Below are 19632 nucleotides of genomic sequence, written 5' to 3'. Positions count from 1 at the left end.
CTATGAAAACTCACTCTGTCTCTATACTGTGTGGCCATGAGGAGATCCTCTCCTCAGGAATTTACGACCTCTCTCTGACCACAGCAGCCTGTGTAGGAGGCAGGGAGAGGCAGGGAGTGGGGGATGGGGCTTGCTGTTCCCAAAGAGGGCAACGCCATGACAACTTGATCGAACAAGTCCAACATTTATTGTGGAACTGGGATTCCTGGGAGTGCATTCTGATGAAGATCATCAACGGTAAGTGAATATTTATAATGCTATTTCTGACTTCTGTTGACTCCAACATGGCGAATATCTGTTTGGCTTGAATTGTTGTCTGAGCGCCGTACTCAGATTATTATATGGTTTGCTTTTTCCGTAAAGTTAAAAAAAAATCTGACACAGCGGTTGCATTAAGGAGAAGTATATCTTTAATTCAGTGAATAACACTTGTATCTTTGTTTATCAATGTTTATTAGGAGTATTTCTGTAAATTGATGTTGCTCTGTGCAAATTCACGGGATGTTTTGGAGGCAAAGCCAAATGTAAACTGAGGTTTTTGGAAATAAATATAAACTTGATCGAACAAAACATACATGTATTGTGTAACATGTTGTCCCAGGAGTGTCATCTGATGAAAAATATCAAAGGTTAGTGATTAATGTTATCTATATTTCTGCTTTTTGTGACTCCTCTCTTTGGTTGGAAAATCGCTGTATGCTTTCTGTGACTAGTTGCTGACCTAACATAATGATATGTTCTGCTTTCCCCCGAAAAGCCTTTTTGAAATCGGACACTGTGGTTGGATTAACGAGAAGTTTATCTTTAAAATGGTGTCTAACACTTATATGTTTGAGAAATTTGAATTATGAGATTTCTGTTGATTGAATTTGGTGCCCTGCAATTTCATTGGCTGTTGGCGAGGGGTTCTGCTAGCGGAACGGGGTTCCCAGACAGGATATAAGTGTCTAATTTCAGCTGAAAACTTTAATTCTTGTTAATATAACTGCACTGTCCAATTTACAGTAGCTATTACTGTGAAAAAAATGCCATGCTATTGTTTGAGGAGAGCTCCTATCAACAAAACACTTTTTTCACATCTGAAGGTGAAATGTGTATTTACATTCTGAAATCTTGCTCTGATTTATCATCCAAAGGGTCCCAGAGATAACACGAAGTGTCGTTTTGTTAGATAAAATAATTTTGCATATGCTTAAAAGGTCCATATTGCTTGCACGATCGATTTTGTATTTCCACTCGTTCAATTTGCAAATAAAGGAATCTGTGAAAATCTAACCCTAAACGTGGCTTCAACCAGTCAAATCACGTTTGTATTTATTCCTCAGAGATCCTAGAACGTAACAAGACTTCCCTATATCATTAGGGGTGTAGTATATCCTATAGGTTACCAAATTTGGTCAGAGAGCAAGGCCTTTATGGAACGCCGATGACGCGGGCGGTCTTCACTTGATCGACTGTAACTTTGTCAAATAAGCACCAATCGGGGTCACACAAAGCTAGCTAGATAGCCAATGAGCTGGGACGTAACCCTGTATCTGTCGCACAATTTAGCTGCTAAACTTGTGCGACAACAAGTCTTTTCCTTTTGTACAAAAATTATAGGAAAATGGAGAGTTATGAAGTTATGAAAACTGGGTGTTTTGCAAATGTTGAACTTAAAATAATTCTACTAATACTGGAAAAGCTAAATCAAAGTCCAAGTATACAGATTTGACGATATTCTTGCAGAAAAACGTAATGTGAATGTATATGCCTTCTTCACGATTTACCCAAATGTGTCTGGGTGACTTCACACTAATGTCATGTTGTTTGCTCATACTTCAAGTTATCCGTCCGAAACTTTGCACATACACTGCTCCCATTTTGTGGACACAATCGAAATTACAAAGAGAGTGATGGCTAGAGACGGGACCTTTCTGTTGCATTTCAAAGATGGTGGTTGAAAAAAAAGGTTGTTTTTTTCTTTGTATTTTCTTCTACCAGATCGATTGTGTTATATTCTCATACATTCAATTCATATTTACACAAACGTCAAAGTGTTTTCTTTCAAATGGTACCAAGAATGCTACAGGCAGATAGATTTGGGTTTGTCATTTTCGGCGAAAATTGAAAAAGAGGGGCTATCCTTAAGGTAGTTACAGTTGAAATTGACATACACTTAGGTTGGAGTCATTAAAACTCGTTTTTCAACCACTCCACAGATTTCTTGATAACAAACTATAGTTTTGGCAAGTCGGTTAGGACATCTACTTTGTGCATGAGACAAAAAAAAAATCCAAAAATTGTTTACAGACAGATTATTTCACTTAGAATTCACTGTATCACAATTCCAGTGGGTCAGAAGTTTACTGTACATACACTAAATTGACTGTGCCTTTAAACGGGCAGAGCAGAACTTTATTATGGACAGACTTCTCAAATCAAATCAAAGTATACCTTTGCAGTTATTCGTGATATCCTACACATACTGAGCAGCCCATTGTCATAGACATAGGCGTGCTACATGGCCGACCAATCTGAACTCATCTCTCGGCATGTCCAGCATAGCCATAATTTCAACCAATCATGGCGAGCGGGAATGTTCCTGTTTTTCCGTGGCTAAACTAACTAGGCAAGTAATATAACAATTTTATTCATGCTTAAAGATGGCATACAATTTTGTTGTTAAGGCACATTAAAGTTCATATGTTCCAGAAGGCATTTCTGACCCAAAACACATTTTAATAAAGAATGTATGTTGATGATCAAATGCCTTCCTGTGAAATAGTGACGCGCTGTCACGCCCTGACCATAGTTTTCTTTGTATGTTTTATGTTTTGTTTGGTCAGGGTGTGATCTGAGTGGGTATTCGATTTTGTATGTCTGGTTTGTCTATTTCTATGTGTTTGGCCCCAGCCCGGTACCACCAGTTCCGGTACCACGCACCAGGCCTACAGTGCGCCTCGGCACGCCTGAGCTGCCCGTCTGTCCAGCGTCGCCTGAGCTGCCCGTCTGTCCAGCGCCGCCTGAGCTGCCCGTCTGTCCAGCGCCGCCTGAGCTGCCCGTCTGTCCAGCGCCGCCTGAGCTGCCCGTCTGTCCAGCGCCGCCTGAGCTGCCCGTCTGTCCAGCGCCGCCTGAGCTGCCCATCTGTCCTGAGCCGTTAGAGCCATCCGTCAGTCAGGAGCCGCCAGAGCCGCCCGCCAGTCAGGAGCCGCCAGAGCCGCCCGCCAGTCGGGAGCCACCAGAGCCGCCCGCCAGTCGGGAGCCGCCAGAGCCGCCCGCCAGTCGGGAGCCGCCAGAGCCGCCCGCCAGTCGGGAGCCGCCAGAGCCGCCCGCCAGTCAGGAGCCGCCAGAGCCGCCCGCCAGTCAGGAGCTGCCAGAGCCGCCCGCCAGTCAGGAGCTGCCAGAGCCGCCTTTCAGTCCGGAGCTGCCCCTCAGTCCGGAGCTGCCCCTCCGTCCAGTGGCGCCCTCTAGGATGGTCTTCAGTCCGGGACCCGCTGCAAGGGTCCCCGCTCTAGAGGCGCCACCAAAGCGGGTTATGACTATGGTGGAGTCGGGTCCACGTCCCGCGCCGGAGCCGCCACCGCGGACAGATGTCCACCCAGACCCTCCCCTATAGGTTTAGGTTTGCGGCCGGAGTCCACACCTTGAGGGGGGGGGTACTGTCACGCCCTGACCATAGTTTGCTTTGTATGTTTTATGTTTTGTTTGGTCAGGGTGTGATCTGAGTGGGCATTCTATGTTGTATGTCTGGTTTGTCTATTTCTATGTGTTTGGCCTGATATGGTTCTCAATCAGAGACAGGTGTTTTGCGTTGTATCTGATTGGGAACCATATTTAGGTATCCTGTTTTGTATTGTGGGTTGTGGGTTATTGTCTATGTGTTAGTTGCTTGTGTCTGCACTATTATATATAGCGTCACGTTCATTTTATTGTTTTGTATTAGTTTGGTTAAGTGTTCTTCTTAAGTAGAAGAATGTATTCACTTCACGCTGCGCCTTGGTCCTCCTCTCTTCCACATTACGACGAACGTGACACGCGCAACATGCATTTTATAATTGTATAATGGTCACACTCAAATGATTGGCATCTTACCATTCAAACAATGAATCCTGATCTAGGATAACTTTTCAAAACATGAAAATATTTGGCTCGCTCCAAAAGGATTTGGCTAAAAGCAAATCTACCCATATTCTGAAGTAAACTGTAGTATTTTTTCATGTGGGTAGGTAAGCCTGTCCTTTAGGATAACGCTTTCAAAATATTTGAGAGAGAGAGAGAGAGAGAGAGAGAGAGAGAGAGAGAGAGAGAGAGAGAGAGAGAGAGAGAGAGAGAGAGAGAGAGAGAGAGAGAGAGAGAAAAAGAAATGTCCTCTGTGTACAACATAGAACACCAAATAGTGCATGCAGAGCAGAATTAGGCTGATACCCGCTAATTATCAAAATCCAGAAAAGAGCTGTTAAATTCTACAACCACCAAAAAGGAAGCGATTCCCAAACCTTCCATAACAAAGCCATCACCTACAGAGAGATGAACATGGAGAAGAGTCCCCTAAGCAAGTTGGTCCCGGGGCTCTGTTCACAAACACAAACAGACACCACAGAGCACCAGGACAGCAACACTATTAGACCTATCCAAATCATGAGAAAACAACAAGATAATTACTTGACACATTCAAAAGAATTTACAAAAAAACAGAGAAAACTAGAATGCTATTTGGCCCTAAACAGAGAGTACACAGTGGCAGAATACCTGACCACTGTGACTGACCCAACCTTAAGGAAAGCTTTGACTATGTACAGAGTCAGTGAGCACTGATGAGACAGACCCACAGAGAACCACCAACCCAGGCCTCTGGATCCCATCTGTCTTGCTCCCCTGGTTCTCCACCACTAAAACCAGAAGGATGAGTGTCTGTATTGTGTGTGTGTGTAGGGGGGGTTGTGTGTGTGTGCGTGTGTGTGTGTGTGTGTGTGTGTGTGTGTGTGTGTGTGTGTGTGTGTGTGTGTGTGTGTGTGTGTGTGTGTGTGTGTGTGTGTGTGTGTGTGGAGGTTTTAGTGTTGGGGCGGGGTGAAGGCGGTGTGATATCAAGCCACAATTCGTCCCCCTACTGCTTAACAGCCCTGTTAACCTGTCCTGATGATTACAGTCTTCATCTGAGAAAAGGTCTGGAGCCCTAATCCCACTGTGCTACTGTACACACACACACACACACACACACACACACACACACACACACACACACACACACACACACACACACACACACACACACACACACACACACACACACACACACACACACACACACACACACACACACACACACACACACACAATGGCCTCTCTCCCGATCCTGCTGCTCTATGCCTGTTCTGTTATCATACGAAAACGGAGGGATGAAATTAATCGATGGAGCTCAAAAGCCCAGGAAATATTTCAAAGCCCATGGCTTCATCCCAAATGGCACAATATGCCCTACATAGTGCACTACTTTTGACCAGGGTTGGGGGTTCTGGTCAAAAGTTGTGCACTATGTATGAAATAGGGTGCCATTTGAGACACAGGCTAAAACTGTGGTTAGAGATGTTGTGATGCCCTGAAATAGCATCTCATTACCTGGGAGATATGTCACATAATACCACTTTGATTACAGCCATTTTAAGCGCCTGTTGTTTTGATTCAGCACTACTGAATGGTGGACAATTTGTTAACACTTTATTATGAAGGGTACCTACATAAGGACTTCATATAACATTCATAACCCACACATAACCCATTCATAATCCATACATAACCCATACATAACCCATTTATAACCCATACATAACCCATTACTAATCCAAACATAATTTATTTGTAATCCATTCATAACCCATTCATAATCATTCATAACCCATTCATAATCCATACATAAGCCATACATAACTAAAGATTACCCATTCATAACCCATACATAACCCAATCATAACCCACACATAATCAATAACAAAAACAGCACAGGCATTTAAATAAAATAAAAAACTTATATCAAAACGTTTTATGTAATTGTATTACATCCAAAAGAGAATCTAGACAGATTTGGCCAATCAATACATTTGAATACAAATATAAATAAAGTTAATCATTTAAACCACCTAAATATACTCACATTCACTAAATATTTAGCATTTAAAACTCAAACATTCATCCCCAACATCTTTTTCAATAATGCTACAGAATCTGTATCATTCTCCATACTTTATAGTCCAATGCATTCAACATTATGCATGCCCACCATGGTATTGAGCAGCTGCAATTTGAAAACTCATCTGGTTTAGAAATCAAACTCTGGTTATCTTATTGCAGAGCACACTGTACAACTGTTTTTAAAGAAGATTATATTGCAATGTATGCTATGTGTAGGCTATGACATATGTATTGGCTAATGTCGTTTTTAAACCTCCATTGTACCATACATGACAAACACTCGACACACACACACACACACGTAGTTAGTTACTTGAAATTAGAAAATTATGCCTAAACATTATGCAAAATTGAATTCATTGAACGAGAAAAAGCTAATGAAACATTAGCTTCCTGAGCAGGCACATTGATGTTTACAGTATTAGCTGGCTAGGCTAGTCAACTGTGGCTAACTTACATTATTGGTGACATATTAGTTTGTAGCTCCAACGGTTCGGTCTTTATCTATATTATGCTGAAACAATCCACCCTTAAGATTATTCAGCATGTTAACAACCATTTTGACAGTAACATCTGTTACCCCGAATAACTAATTTGCTGTATGCACAATAACCTTCATCCTGGAATTTCTGCTTCCCACAACATGAGTCGCGTTGACAACCTTACCAATGAAAGCTATGAAGTTAACTTTATTCACTATCCTTTGACACGACACATTCATGAGTGCAAGATTTCCGATGCCAGCAGAAGCACCAGCACCAACAGTAGGTCCACTTAGTACAGCCATGGAAGGAGCAGCCATGGAAGAAGCTCCATCAGTCCGCACAGTAGTTCTTTCAATCTTTCTTACAGCCATATCAAAAGGCTATATCAGCGGACACATTCAGAATTTAAAAGATGGTTTAGTATTTAGTTTAAAAGCTCTGATGAAGGTCAAGAGAACAATAAACACTTTTCAATGAGAAAACAGAAATCTACTTTGGGTATAAAAAAAATACAGACTTCTGGTTTCAGAGATGTAGCCTAAGATGCAATACTCCTGAAATATTTAAGGAGAACAAAAGCTATTTAGCCTACATTTGTGCACCACCGCAGAAGCTTGGCTATTCAGCATTTTCTTAATTAAGCAGCCTAGTTTTGTTGTTTGGCTACTTGAAGACAACTAGGGCCTATCACTCACAGCCCACTTCTTCCAATAAATTGGGGAAAGTGTGCATCTAATCTTACTATATGAAGAGCCGAGATGCGTAGGGTCCTCAGATCCTCAAAAGGTTCAGCAGCTGCACCATCGAGAGCATCCTGACTGGTTGCATCACTCCCTGGTCTGCTCGGCATCCCACCGCAAGGCACTACAGAGCGTAGTGTGAATGGCCCAGTACATCCCTGGGGCAAAGTTTCCTGCCATCCTCAGCCTCTATACCAGGCGGTGTCAGAGGAAGGCTCTAAAAATTCTCAAAGACTCCAGCCACCCTAGTCATAGACTTTTCTCTCTGCTACTGCACGGCAAGTGGTACTGGAGCGCCAAGTCTTGTTCCAAGCGGCTTCTAAACAGCTTCTATCTCCAAGCCATAAGACTCCTGAACATCTAGTCAAATGGCTACCCAGACTATTTGCAGTGCCCCCCTCCCCCTCACCCCCTCTTCACACCACTGCTACTCTCTGTTGTAATCTATGCATAGTCACTTTAATAACTCTACCAACATGTACATATTACCTCAACTAACCGGTGCCCCCACACATTGACTCTGTATCGCTACCCCCTTGTACATAGTCTCGCTATTGTTATTTTACTGCTGCTCTTTAATTACTTATTACTTTTCTATTATTCTTATCAGTGTTTTTTTTAACTGCATTGTTGGTTAGGGGCTCATAAGTAAGTATTTCACTGTAAGATCTACAACTGTTGTATTCGGCGCATGTGACAAATACAATACAAATACAATTTGATTCAATTTTGATTTGACAGTTGCACATCACACACACCAAGACCCCCCCCCCCCCCCCCCCATACACACACTGAAACTCTTAACTGAATGTACTTCCTTGCAATGGACCACACGTCAGCAGTATTTTTCCACCATGGATTTAAAAGCCTACTCTGCCTCTCTGAAAAGGGCACCAACCACACCAAAGGCCTTGGCTAAAGGTCTCCAGTAGACTTGAGTCAATAAGCCAATACATGTCTGGAAATACATACAACAAAAAGTCTAACTATATCCATAGAAGTACAACTGTTCAGGGAGCTATGCAACAGAAGGTAACACTTTCTTTGAAGGGCTGTATCATTCCAAACTTCATCCACAACGCTGTATTCCATTTTGTTGGACTCAAGTGATACCTCTCCGTGTGCTTTCTCCTTCCCATTGTGGTGAAATAAAACCAGTGCATGCTCGCACACGGAAAAGTAATGCTCAAGTCCAACAAAATAGAATGCAATGTTTAGGTTAAAATGTGGAACTACATACCTTTATGTGTAAAACATCTAAAGACCTGCATCACAGCATCATGGTAGTATTCAAATCCAATTTTAATTGTCACATTCTTGGTAAACAACAGGTGTAGAGTACAAGTGAAATTATTACGTACGGGCCCTTCCCAGCAATGCAGAATACAATAACAAATGATTTTAATAACTATTTTATTTTAATATATGCACAATGGTCAATGATAGCTTGGCTATGTACATGGGGTAATACTACCGAGTCGATGTGCAGGGGTACAGGGAAATGTAGGTATATATTAAATGTAGGTACAGTGCCTCCGGAAAGACCCCTTGACTTTTTCCACATTTTGTCACGTTACAGCCTTATTCTAAAATGGATTAAATAAAACAATTTCCTCAGCAATCTACACACAGTACCCCGTAATGACAAAGAGAAAACAATGTATTTGAAAAAGAAAACAGAAATACCTTATTTACATAAGTATTCAGACCCTTTACTATGAGACTCCAAATTATGCTCAGGTGCATCCTGCTTCCATTTATCATCCTTGAGATGTTTCTACAACTTGATTGGAGTCCACCTGTGGTAAATTCAATTTATTGGACATGATTTGGAAAGGCACACACGTGTCTATATAAGGTCCCACAGTTGGCAGTGCATGTCAGAGCAAAATCCAAGCCATGAGGTCGAAGGAATTATCTGTAGAGCTCTGAGACAGGATTGTGTCGTGGCACAAATCTGGGGAAGGGTAACAAAACATTTCTGCAGCATTGGAAGGTCCCCAAGCACACAGTGGTTTCCATCATTCTTAAATGTAAGAAGTTTGGAACCACCAAGACCCTTCCTATAGCTGGCCGCCCAGCCAAATTGAGCAATCAGGGGAGAAGGGACTTAGTCGGGGAGGTGACCAAGCACCCAATTGTCACTCTGACAGAACTCTAGAGATCTTCTGGGGAGATGGGAGAACCTTCCAGAAGGACAAGCATCTTCGCAGCACTCCACCAATTAGGGTTTTATAGTAGAGTGGCCAGACGGAAGCCACTCCACAGTAAAAGGATTGAGGCAAAGATGAACGGAGCAAAGTACAGAGAGATCCTTGATAAAACCTGCTCCAGAGCGCTTAGGACATAGGTTTTTATTTTTATTTCACCTTTATTTAACCAGGTAGGCTAGTTGAGAACAAGTTCTCATTTACAACTGCGACCTGGCCAAGATACATTAAAGCAGTTCGACACATACAACACAGAGTTACACATGGAATAAACACACATACAGTCAATAATACAGTAGAAAAAAGTATATATACGGTGTGTGCAAATTAGGTAAGATAAGGGAGGTAAGGCAATAAATCGGCCATGGTGGCGAAGTAATTACAATATACCAATTAATCACTGGAGTGATAGATGTGCAAAAGATGAATGTGCAGGTAGAGATACTGGCGTGCAAAAGAGCAAAACAAATAAATAAATACAGTACGGGGAAGAGGTAGTTGGATGGGCAATTTACAGATGGGCTATGTACAGGTGCAGTGATCTGTGAGCTGCTCTGACAGCTGGTGCTTAAAGCTAGTGAGGGAGATATGAGTCTCCAGCTTCAGTGATTTTTGCAGTTCGTTCCAGTCATTGGCAGCAGAGAACTGGAAGGAAAGGCGGCCAAAGGAGGAATTGGCTTTGGGGGTGGCCAGTGAGATATACCTGCTGGAGTGCGTGCTACGGGTGGGTGCTGCTATGGTGACCAGTGAGCTCAGATAAAGCGGGGCTATACCTAGCAATGACCTTGAGCCAGTGGGTTTGGCGACGAGGATGAAGCAAGGGCCAGCCAACGAGAGCATACAGGTCGCAGTGGTGGGTAGGATATGGGGCTTTGGTGACAAAACGGATGGCACTGTGATAGACTGCATCCAATTTGTTGAGTAGAGTGTTGGAGGCTATTTTGTAAATGACATCGCTGAAGTCGAGGATCGGTAGGATAGTCAGTTTTACGAGGGTATGTTTGGCAGCATGAGTGAAGTAATTATTGTTGCGAAATAGGAAGCCGATTCTAGATTTAATTTTGGATTGGAGATGCTTCATGTTCGTCTGGAAGGAGAGTTTACAGTCTAGCTAGACACCTAGGTATTTGTAGCTGTCCACATATTCAAAGTCAGAACTGTCCCGAGTAGTGATGCTGGACGGCCGGGCAGGTGCGGGCAGCAATCGGATGAAGAGCATGCATTTAGTTGTACTTTCATTTAAGAGAAGTTGGAGACCACGGAAGGAGAGTTGTATGGCATTGAAGCTCTTTTGGAGGTTAGTTAACACAGTTTCCAAAGAAGGGTAAGATGTTTACAGAATGGTGTCTTCTGCGTAGAGGTGGATCAGAGCATCACCAGCAGCAAGAGCGACCTCAATTATGTATACATAGAAGAGAGTCGGCCCGAGAATGTAACCCTGTGGCACCCTCATAGACTGCCAGAGGTCCGGACAACAGGCCCTCCGATTTGACACACTGAACTCTATCTGAGAAGTAGTTGGTGAACCAGGCGAGGCAGTCATTTGAGAAACCAAGGCTGTTGAGTCTGCCGATAAGAATGTGGAGATTGACAGAGTCGAAAGCCTTGGCCAGGTCGATGAAAACGGCTGCACAGTAATGTCTCTTATCGATGGCGGTTATGATATTGTTTAGGACCTTGAGCGTGGCTGAGGTGCACCCATGACCAGCTCGGAAACCAGATTGCATAGCAGAGAAGGTACGGTGGGATTCAAAATGGTCGGTAATCTGTTTGTTAACGTGGCTTTCGAAGACCTTGGAAAGGCAGGGTAGGATAGATATAGGTCTGTAGCAGTTTTGGTTTAGAGTGTCTCCCCCTTTGAAGAGGGGGATGATCGCGGCAGCTTTCCAATCTTTGGGAATCTCAGACGATACGAAAGAGAGGTTGAACAGGCTACTAATAGGGGTTGCAACAATTTCGGCAGATCATTGTAGAAAGAGAGGGTCCAGATTGTCTAGCCCGGCTGATTTGTAGGAGTCCAGATTTAGCAGCTCTTTCAGAACATCAGCTATCTGGATTTGGATGAAGGAGAAATGGGGGAGGCTTGGGCAAGGTGCTGTGGGGGGTGCAGGGCAGTTGACCGTGGTAGGGTTAGCCAGGTGGAAAATATGGCCAGCCGTAGAAAAATGCTTATTGAAATTCTCAATTATATTGGATTTATCAGTGGTGACAATGTTTCCTAGCCCCAGTACAGTGGGCAGCTGGGAGGTGGTGCTCTTATTCTCCATGGACTTTGCAGTGTCCCAGAACTTTTTCGAGTTTGTGCTACAGGATGCAAATTTCTGTTTGAAAAAGCTAGCCTTAGCTTTCCTAACTACCTTGAAAAGTTGCATATCACAGGGGCTATTCGATGCTAATGCAGTACGCCACAGGATGTTTCTGTCCTGGTCAAGGGCAGTCAGGTCTGGATTGAAACAAGGACTATGTCTCTTCCTGGTTGCACATATTTTGAATGTGGCATGCTTATTTAAGATTTTTCACCTTCCAACAGGACTACGACACTAAGCACACAACCAAGACAACACAGGAGTGGCTTCAGGACTAGTCTCTAAATGTCCTTGAGTGTCCCAGACAGATCCCAGACTTTAATCCGATCGAACTTCTCTGGAGAGACCTGAAAATAGCTGTGCAGTAACGCTCCCAATCCAACCTGACAGAGCTTGAGAGGATCTGCAAAGAAGAATGGGAGAAACTCCCCAAATGGACATGTGACAAGCTTGTAGCGTCATACCCAAGAAGACTCGAGTCTGTAATCAATACCAAAGGTGCTTTACAAAGTACTGTGTAAAGGGTCTGAAAACTTACATACAGTAAATGTGATATTTCAGCATATTTATTTTTTATTAGCAAAAATGTTTTAAAATGTTTTGCTTTCTCATTATGGGGTATTGTGTGTAGTGAGTTATCCTAGATTGTTATCCTAGATCCTAATTGTTTGAATGGTAAGATGCCAATCATTTGAGTGAGTTACAAAATCATGAAAAATATACACTGCTCAAAAAAATAAAGGGAACACTAAAATAACACATCCTAGATCTGAATGAATGAAATATTCTTATTAAATACTTTTTTCTTTACATAGTTGAATGTGCTGACAACAAAATCACACAAAAATTATCAATGGAAATCAAATTTATCAACCTATGGAGGTCTGGATTTGGAGTCACACTCAAAATTAAAGTGGAAAACCACACTACAGGCTGATCCAACTTTGATGTAATGTCCTTAAAACAAGTCAAAATGAGGCTCAGTAGTGTGTGTGGCCTCCACGTGCCTGTATGACCTCCCTACAATGCCTGGGCATGCTCCTGATGAGGTGGCGGATGGTCTCCTGAGGGATCTCCTCCCAGACCTGGACTAAAGCATCCGCAAACTCCTGGACAGTCTGTGGTGCAACTGGTGGATGGAGCTGGTTGGTGGATGGAGCGAGACATGATGTCCCAGATGTGCTCAATTGGATTCAGGTCTGGGGAACGGGCGGGCCAGTCCATAGCATCAATGCCTTCCTCTTGCAGGAACTGCTGACACACTCCAGCCACATGAGGTCTAGCATTGTCTTGCATTAGGAGGAACCCAGGGCCAACAGCACCAGCACATGGTCTCACAAGGGGTCTGAGGATCTCATCTCGGTACCTAATGGCAGTCAGGCTACCTCTGGCGAGCACATGGAGGGCTGTGCGGCCCCCCAAAGAAATGCCACCCCACACCATGACTGACCCACCGCCAAACTGGTCATGCTGGAGGATGTTGCAGGCAGCAGCAGCGTTCTCCACGGCGTCTCCAGACTCTGTCACGTCTGTCACATGTGCTCAGTGTGAACCTGCTTTCATCTGCGAAGAGCATAGGGCACCAGTGGCGAATTTGCCAATCTTGGTGTTCTCTGGCAAATGCCAAACGTCCTGCACGGTGTTGAGCTGTAAGCACAACCCCCACCTGTGGACGTCGGGCCCTCATACCACCCTCATGGAGTCTGTTTCTAACCGTTTGAGCAGACACATGCACATTTGTGGCCTGCTGGAGGTCATTTTGCAGGGCTCTGGCAGTGCTCCTCCTGCTCCTCCTTGCACAAAGGCGGAGGTAGCGGTCTTGCTGCTGGGTTGTTGCCCTCCTACGGCCTCCTCCACGTCTCCTGATGTACTGGCCTGTCTCCTGGTAGCGCCTCCATGCTCTGGACACTACGCTGACAGACACAGCAAACCTTCTTGCCACAGCTCGCATTGATGTGCCATCCTGGATGAGACTCCGTCTCATGCTACCACTAGAGTAAAAGCACCGGCAGCATTCAAAAGTGACCAAAACATCAGCCAGGAAGCATAGGAACTGAGAAGTGGTCTGTGGTCACCACCTGCAGAACCACTCCTTTATTGGGTGTGTCTTGCTAATTGCCTATAATTTCCACCTGGTGTCTATTCCATTTGCACAACAGCATGTGAAATTTATTGTCAATCAGTGTTGCTTCCTAAGTGGACAGTTTGATTTCACAGAAGTGTGATTGACTTGGAGTTACATTGTGTTGTTTAAGTGTTCCCTTTATTTTTTTGAGCAGTGTATAACAATGCATGGATTTTTACACAAGACAAAAACAAGCAACACAAAACGAACAAAGTCTAGACACAAAAACCGAGACTTAAATATCTTTGTTCACATACTTACTATAGAAATATGTAGTAATCTGTAGTTTACTGTAGAATACTATACTACTCACTGTATTATCCCCAGATCACGTGTAGTACTTACTATACAATGTTGTAGTATACTGTTGAATGCCATAGTAAATACTATAGTCTTATTAGCAAAAAACACTCTAGTATTACAATTAAATTTGCTATTTTAATATTTCTCCAGTAGGTTTCCGGTAGGAGAAAGACTCCATGTCAAAAATACTAAAACAAAACATTCTAAATACTGCAGGAATGTCTGCAAAAACACTGCAGTAAATATTACAGCATATTATAATCTGCAAAAAAACACTACATTAATCTTGGAACTATAGGGGGTGCTGTTCCGCATTAGCATATTTGGGTCTCCAAATTAAACTGCCTCGTGCTAAATTCTTGATCGTACAATATGCATATTATTGTTATTATTGGATAGAAAACACTTTATAGTTTCTATAGCCGTTGGAATTTTGTCTCTGAGTGGTACAGAACAATATCTACAGCACTTTTCATGACAGGGGTCAGATTTCAGAAATTTTTACCCCTGATCTGGAGTCTGTTTTTAAGGCGACAGTGAATGCTATGAAGAAACCGACACTGCCTACGTCTTCCTCTGGGTGTCTGTACGTCATCACGTTTTGAATGGAATCGATTGCACAATCCCAGCCCATATAAAACCACAAAACGTGGGAGTACACTCTCTTTTGTTCGCGCGTCACAAGCGGGATGGACATCGGACTTGCCTCATTCCAAATCGTTGTTTAACCAGTAATATTTCTCTGGTCATGTTTTTACTCGTTATAGTTGTTAAAAACATCATAATGTAGTTAATTTGAACCGTTTTATAGCAATTTATATCCGTTTAGTGCGATTCTGAGGAATTTCTTTGTCGTGCACTTTTTAGCTTTGGGAACGTTTCGGGGGTCTCGGTCGTTGGTAGTGGACATTTCGAAGGACAGAGGACATCTATCGACCAAAAGAAATTTATAACATAGAAAGGATACATTGCCCAAGAATCTGATGGAAGAACAGCTCAAAGTAAGCAATATTTAATATGATAAATCGTTGTTCTGTCGAAATATTTTAAACGCATATTTCGCCATTTTGTTTGGTATAGCTTCACTTGGCGAACCCTGTATTGAAAAGTAAGGATAATTTTAAAAATGTAAGTCAGCGGTTGCATTAAGAACTAATTTGTCTTTCGATTCCTGTCAACTCTGTATTTTTTAGTCAAGTATATGATTAGCTTTCGATTAAACTAGATCACTCTGAAAGCTGACGTCCCTCATTTTGATGCTTGAGTTGTGACTATTTCCATTGTATAACCACGGTTTTGTATGGCTAAATATGCACATTTTCGAACAAACTGTATATGTATGTTGTAAAATGATGTTACAGGAGTGTCATCGGAAGAATTCTGAGAAGGTTAGTGAAAAAATTAATATATTTTGGCGATGATAACGTTATAGCTCCCTTTGCCTTGAATTCATGCTCTACTAACGTTTGCACATGTGGTATGCTAACTTATCGATTTATTGTGTTTTCGCTGAAAAACGCTTAGAAAATCTGAAATATGGTCTGAAATCACAAGAACTGTGTCTTTCCATTGCTATGCTTTGTCTATTTTTATGAAATGTTTTATGATGAGTAAATTGGTCATACACGTTGCTCTATCTAGTAATTCTAGTCGATTTGTGATGGTCGGTGCAATTGTAAACTGTGATTTCTACCTGAAATATGCACTTTTTTCTAACAACACCTATCCTATACCATAAATATGTTATCAGACTGTCATCTGATGAGTTTTTTTCTTGGTTTGTGGCTATCAATATCTTAGTTTAGCCGAATTGGTGATAGCTAGTGGTGGAGAGAGAAAATGGTGGACAAAGAAAGATGGTGTATTTTGCTAACGTGGTTAGCTAATAGATTTACATATTGTGTCTTCCCTGTAAAACATTTTAAAAAACAGAAATGATGGGTTTATTCACAAGATCTGTATCTTTCATCTGGTGTCTTGGACTTGTGATTTAATGATATTTAGATGCTACTATTTACTTGTGAAGCTATGCTAGCGATGCTAATCAGTGTGGGGGGGGTGGGGGGTGATCCCGGATACGGGGTTGAGAGGCGGTAAAAGTTAATTACTATAGTATATAATACAGGGAAAAGTTAAGAAAATAATGAGAGAGACTGCAACGTTGCGATGTCGCCGAAGACCCATCTGCTAGTCCCGGCCCGCTAGCTTTCTGAACGCCGTGTCTCCCGCTCGCCTAGCATAGTAGCGACTACAAAACGGCTCCCTGACTGACCTATTACTGCTCATTGGACCCTATGATCACTCGGCTACACATGTCTCTATCTAATGTAATAATTCCTTGTCTTCTGCTGTTTTGGTTAGTTATTATTGTTTTATTTCACTGTAGAGCCCCTAGTCTAGCTCAACAGGCCTTAGATGGCTCTTTTGTCACACAACCCACACATGGGGAGACCTCACTTGGCTTATCTGGTGTCTCCAGAGATGCAAGCTCTCTCATGGTCACTCAACGACTAGGTTTACACCCACTGTACTCACATCCTACCATACTCGTCTGTACATTATGTCCTGAATCTACCACGCCCAGAAACCTGCTACTTTTATTCTCTGTTCTCAACGCACTAGATGACCAGTTCTTATAGCCTTTAGCCATACCCTTATCCTACTCCTCCTCTGTTCCTCTGGTGATGTAGAGGTTAACCCAGGCCCTGTAGCCCCCAGGATTACAGCTATTCCCCAGGCGCTCTCATTTGTTGACTTCTGTAACCGTAAAAGCCTTGGTTTCATGCATCAGAAGCCTCCTCCGTAAATTTGTTTTACTCACTGCTTTAGCACACTCCGCCAACCCTGATGTCCTAGCCGTGTCTGAATCCTGGCTTAGGAAGGCCACCAAAAATTCTGAAATCTCCATCCCCAACTATAACATTTTCCGCCAAGACAGAAATGCCAAAGGGGGCGGAGTTGCGATCTACCTCAGAGATAGCCTGCAGAGTTCTGTCATACTATCCAGGTCTGTGCCCAAACAGTTCAAGCTTCTACTTTTAAAAATCCACCTTTCCAGAAATAAGTCTATCACTGTTGCTGCTTGTTATAGACCCCCCTCAGCCCCCAGCAGTGCCCTGGACACCATATGTGACTTGCTTGCCCCCCATCTATCTTCAAAGTTTGTACTGTTAGTTGACCTAAACTGGGATGTGCTTAGCACCCTGGCCATCCTACAATCTAAGCTAAGTGCCCTCAATCTCACACAAACTATCAAGGAACCTACCAGGTACAACTCTAAATCCATAAACATGGGCACCCTCATAGATATCATCCTGACCAACAAGCCCTCTAAATACACCTCTGCTGTCTTCAACCCGGATCTCAGCGATCACTGCTTCATTGCCTACATCCGTAATGGGCCCGCGGTCAAACTACCACCCCTCATCACTGTCAAACGCTCCCAAAAACACTTCAACGAGCAGGCATTTCTAATCGACCTGGCCCGGGTATCCTGGAAGGATATGGACCTCTTCCTGTCAGTAGAGGATGCCTGGTTGTTCTTTAAAAATGCTTTCCTCAACATCTTAAATAAGCATGCACCATTCAAAAAATGTTGAACTAAGAACAGATTTAGTCTTTTGTTCACTCCAGACTTGAGTGCCCTTGACCAGCACAAAAACATCATGTGGCGTACTGCATTAGCATCGACTAGCCCCCATGATATGCAACTTTTCAGGGAAGTCAGTAACCAATATACACAGTCATTTAGGAAAGCCAAGGCAAGCTTTTTCAAACAGATATTTACATCCTGTAGCAATAATTCCAAAACGTTTTGGGACACCGTAAAGTCAATGGAGAATAAGAGCACCTCCTACCAGCTGCCCACTGCACTGAGGCTAGGAAACACTGTAACCACCGATAGATCTACGATAATCAAGAATTTCAAAATATATTTTCTACGACTGGACATGCTTTCCACCTGGCTACCCCTACCCAGGCCAACAGCTCTGCAACCCTCGAGTCTCCTTCACCTAAATCCAGATAGCTGATGTTCTGAAAGAGCTTCAAAATCTGGATCCCTACAAATCAGCCGGGCTAGACAATCTGGACCCTTTTTTCTAAAATGATCCGCCACAATTGTTGCAACTCCTATTACTAGCCTGTTTAACCGTATCGTCTTACATCCCTAAAGATTGGAAAGCTACCACGGTTATCCCCCTCTTCAAATGGGGAGACACTCTAGACCCAAACTGTTATAGACATATATCCATCCTGCCCTGCCCTGCCTTTCCAAAGTCTTCAAAAGCCAAGTTAACAAACCAACCATTTCAAATCCCACCTTACCTTCTCCACTATGCAATATAGTTTCAGAGCTGGTCATGGGTGCACCTCAGCCATGCTCAAGGTCCTAAACGATATCATAACCGCCATAGATAAAAGACAGTACTGTGCAGCTGTTTTCGTCGACCTGGCCAAGGCTTTCGACTCTGTCAATCACCACATTCTTATCGGCAGACTCGGCAGGTTCACCAACTACTTCTCAGATAGAGTTCAGTGTGTCAAATCGGAGGGCCTGTTGTCCGGACCTCTGGCAGTCTCTATGGGGGATCCACAGGGTTCAATTCTCAGGCTGACTTACTTCCCTGTATACATCAATGAAGTCGCTCTTGCTGCTGGTGATTCTCTGATCCACATCTATGCAGATGAAACCATTCTGTATGCATCTGGCCCATCCTTGGACACTGTGTTAACAAACCTCCAACGAGCTTCAATGCCATACAACACTACTTCCATGGCCTCCAACTGCTCCTAAATGCTTGTAAAACTAAATGCATGTTCTTCAAACGATTGCTGCCCACACCCACCCACCCGCCTTGCAACACTACTCTGGATTGTTCTGACTTAGAATATGTTGACAATTACATATACCTAGGTGTCTGGTTAGACTGTAAACTCTCCTTCCAGACTCACACTAAGCATCTCCAATCCAAAATTAAATCTAGATTTCGTTTCCTATTTCGCAACAAAGCCATGCTGCCACTCATGCTGCCAAACACACCCTCGTAAAACTGACTATCCTACCAATCCTTGACATCGGTGATGTCATTTACAATATAGCCTCCAACACTCTACTGAGCAAATTGGATGTAGTCTATCACAGTGCCATCTGTTTTTTCACCATAGCCCCATGTACTACCCACCCCGACCTGTATGCTCTCGTTGGCTGGCCCTAGCTACATATTCATCGCCAAACCCACTGGCTCCAGGTCATCTTTAAGTCTTTGCTAGGTAAAGCCCCAACTTATCTCAGCT

This window comes from Salvelinus namaycush, chromosome 4, assembly GCF_016432855.1.
Source record: "Salvelinus namaycush isolate Seneca chromosome 4, SaNama_1.0, whole genome shotgun sequence".
Lineage (NCBI taxonomy): Eukaryota > Metazoa > Chordata > Actinopteri > Salmoniformes > Salmonidae > Salvelinus > Salvelinus namaycush.
Note: the sequence above shows the minus strand (reverse complement) of the source record.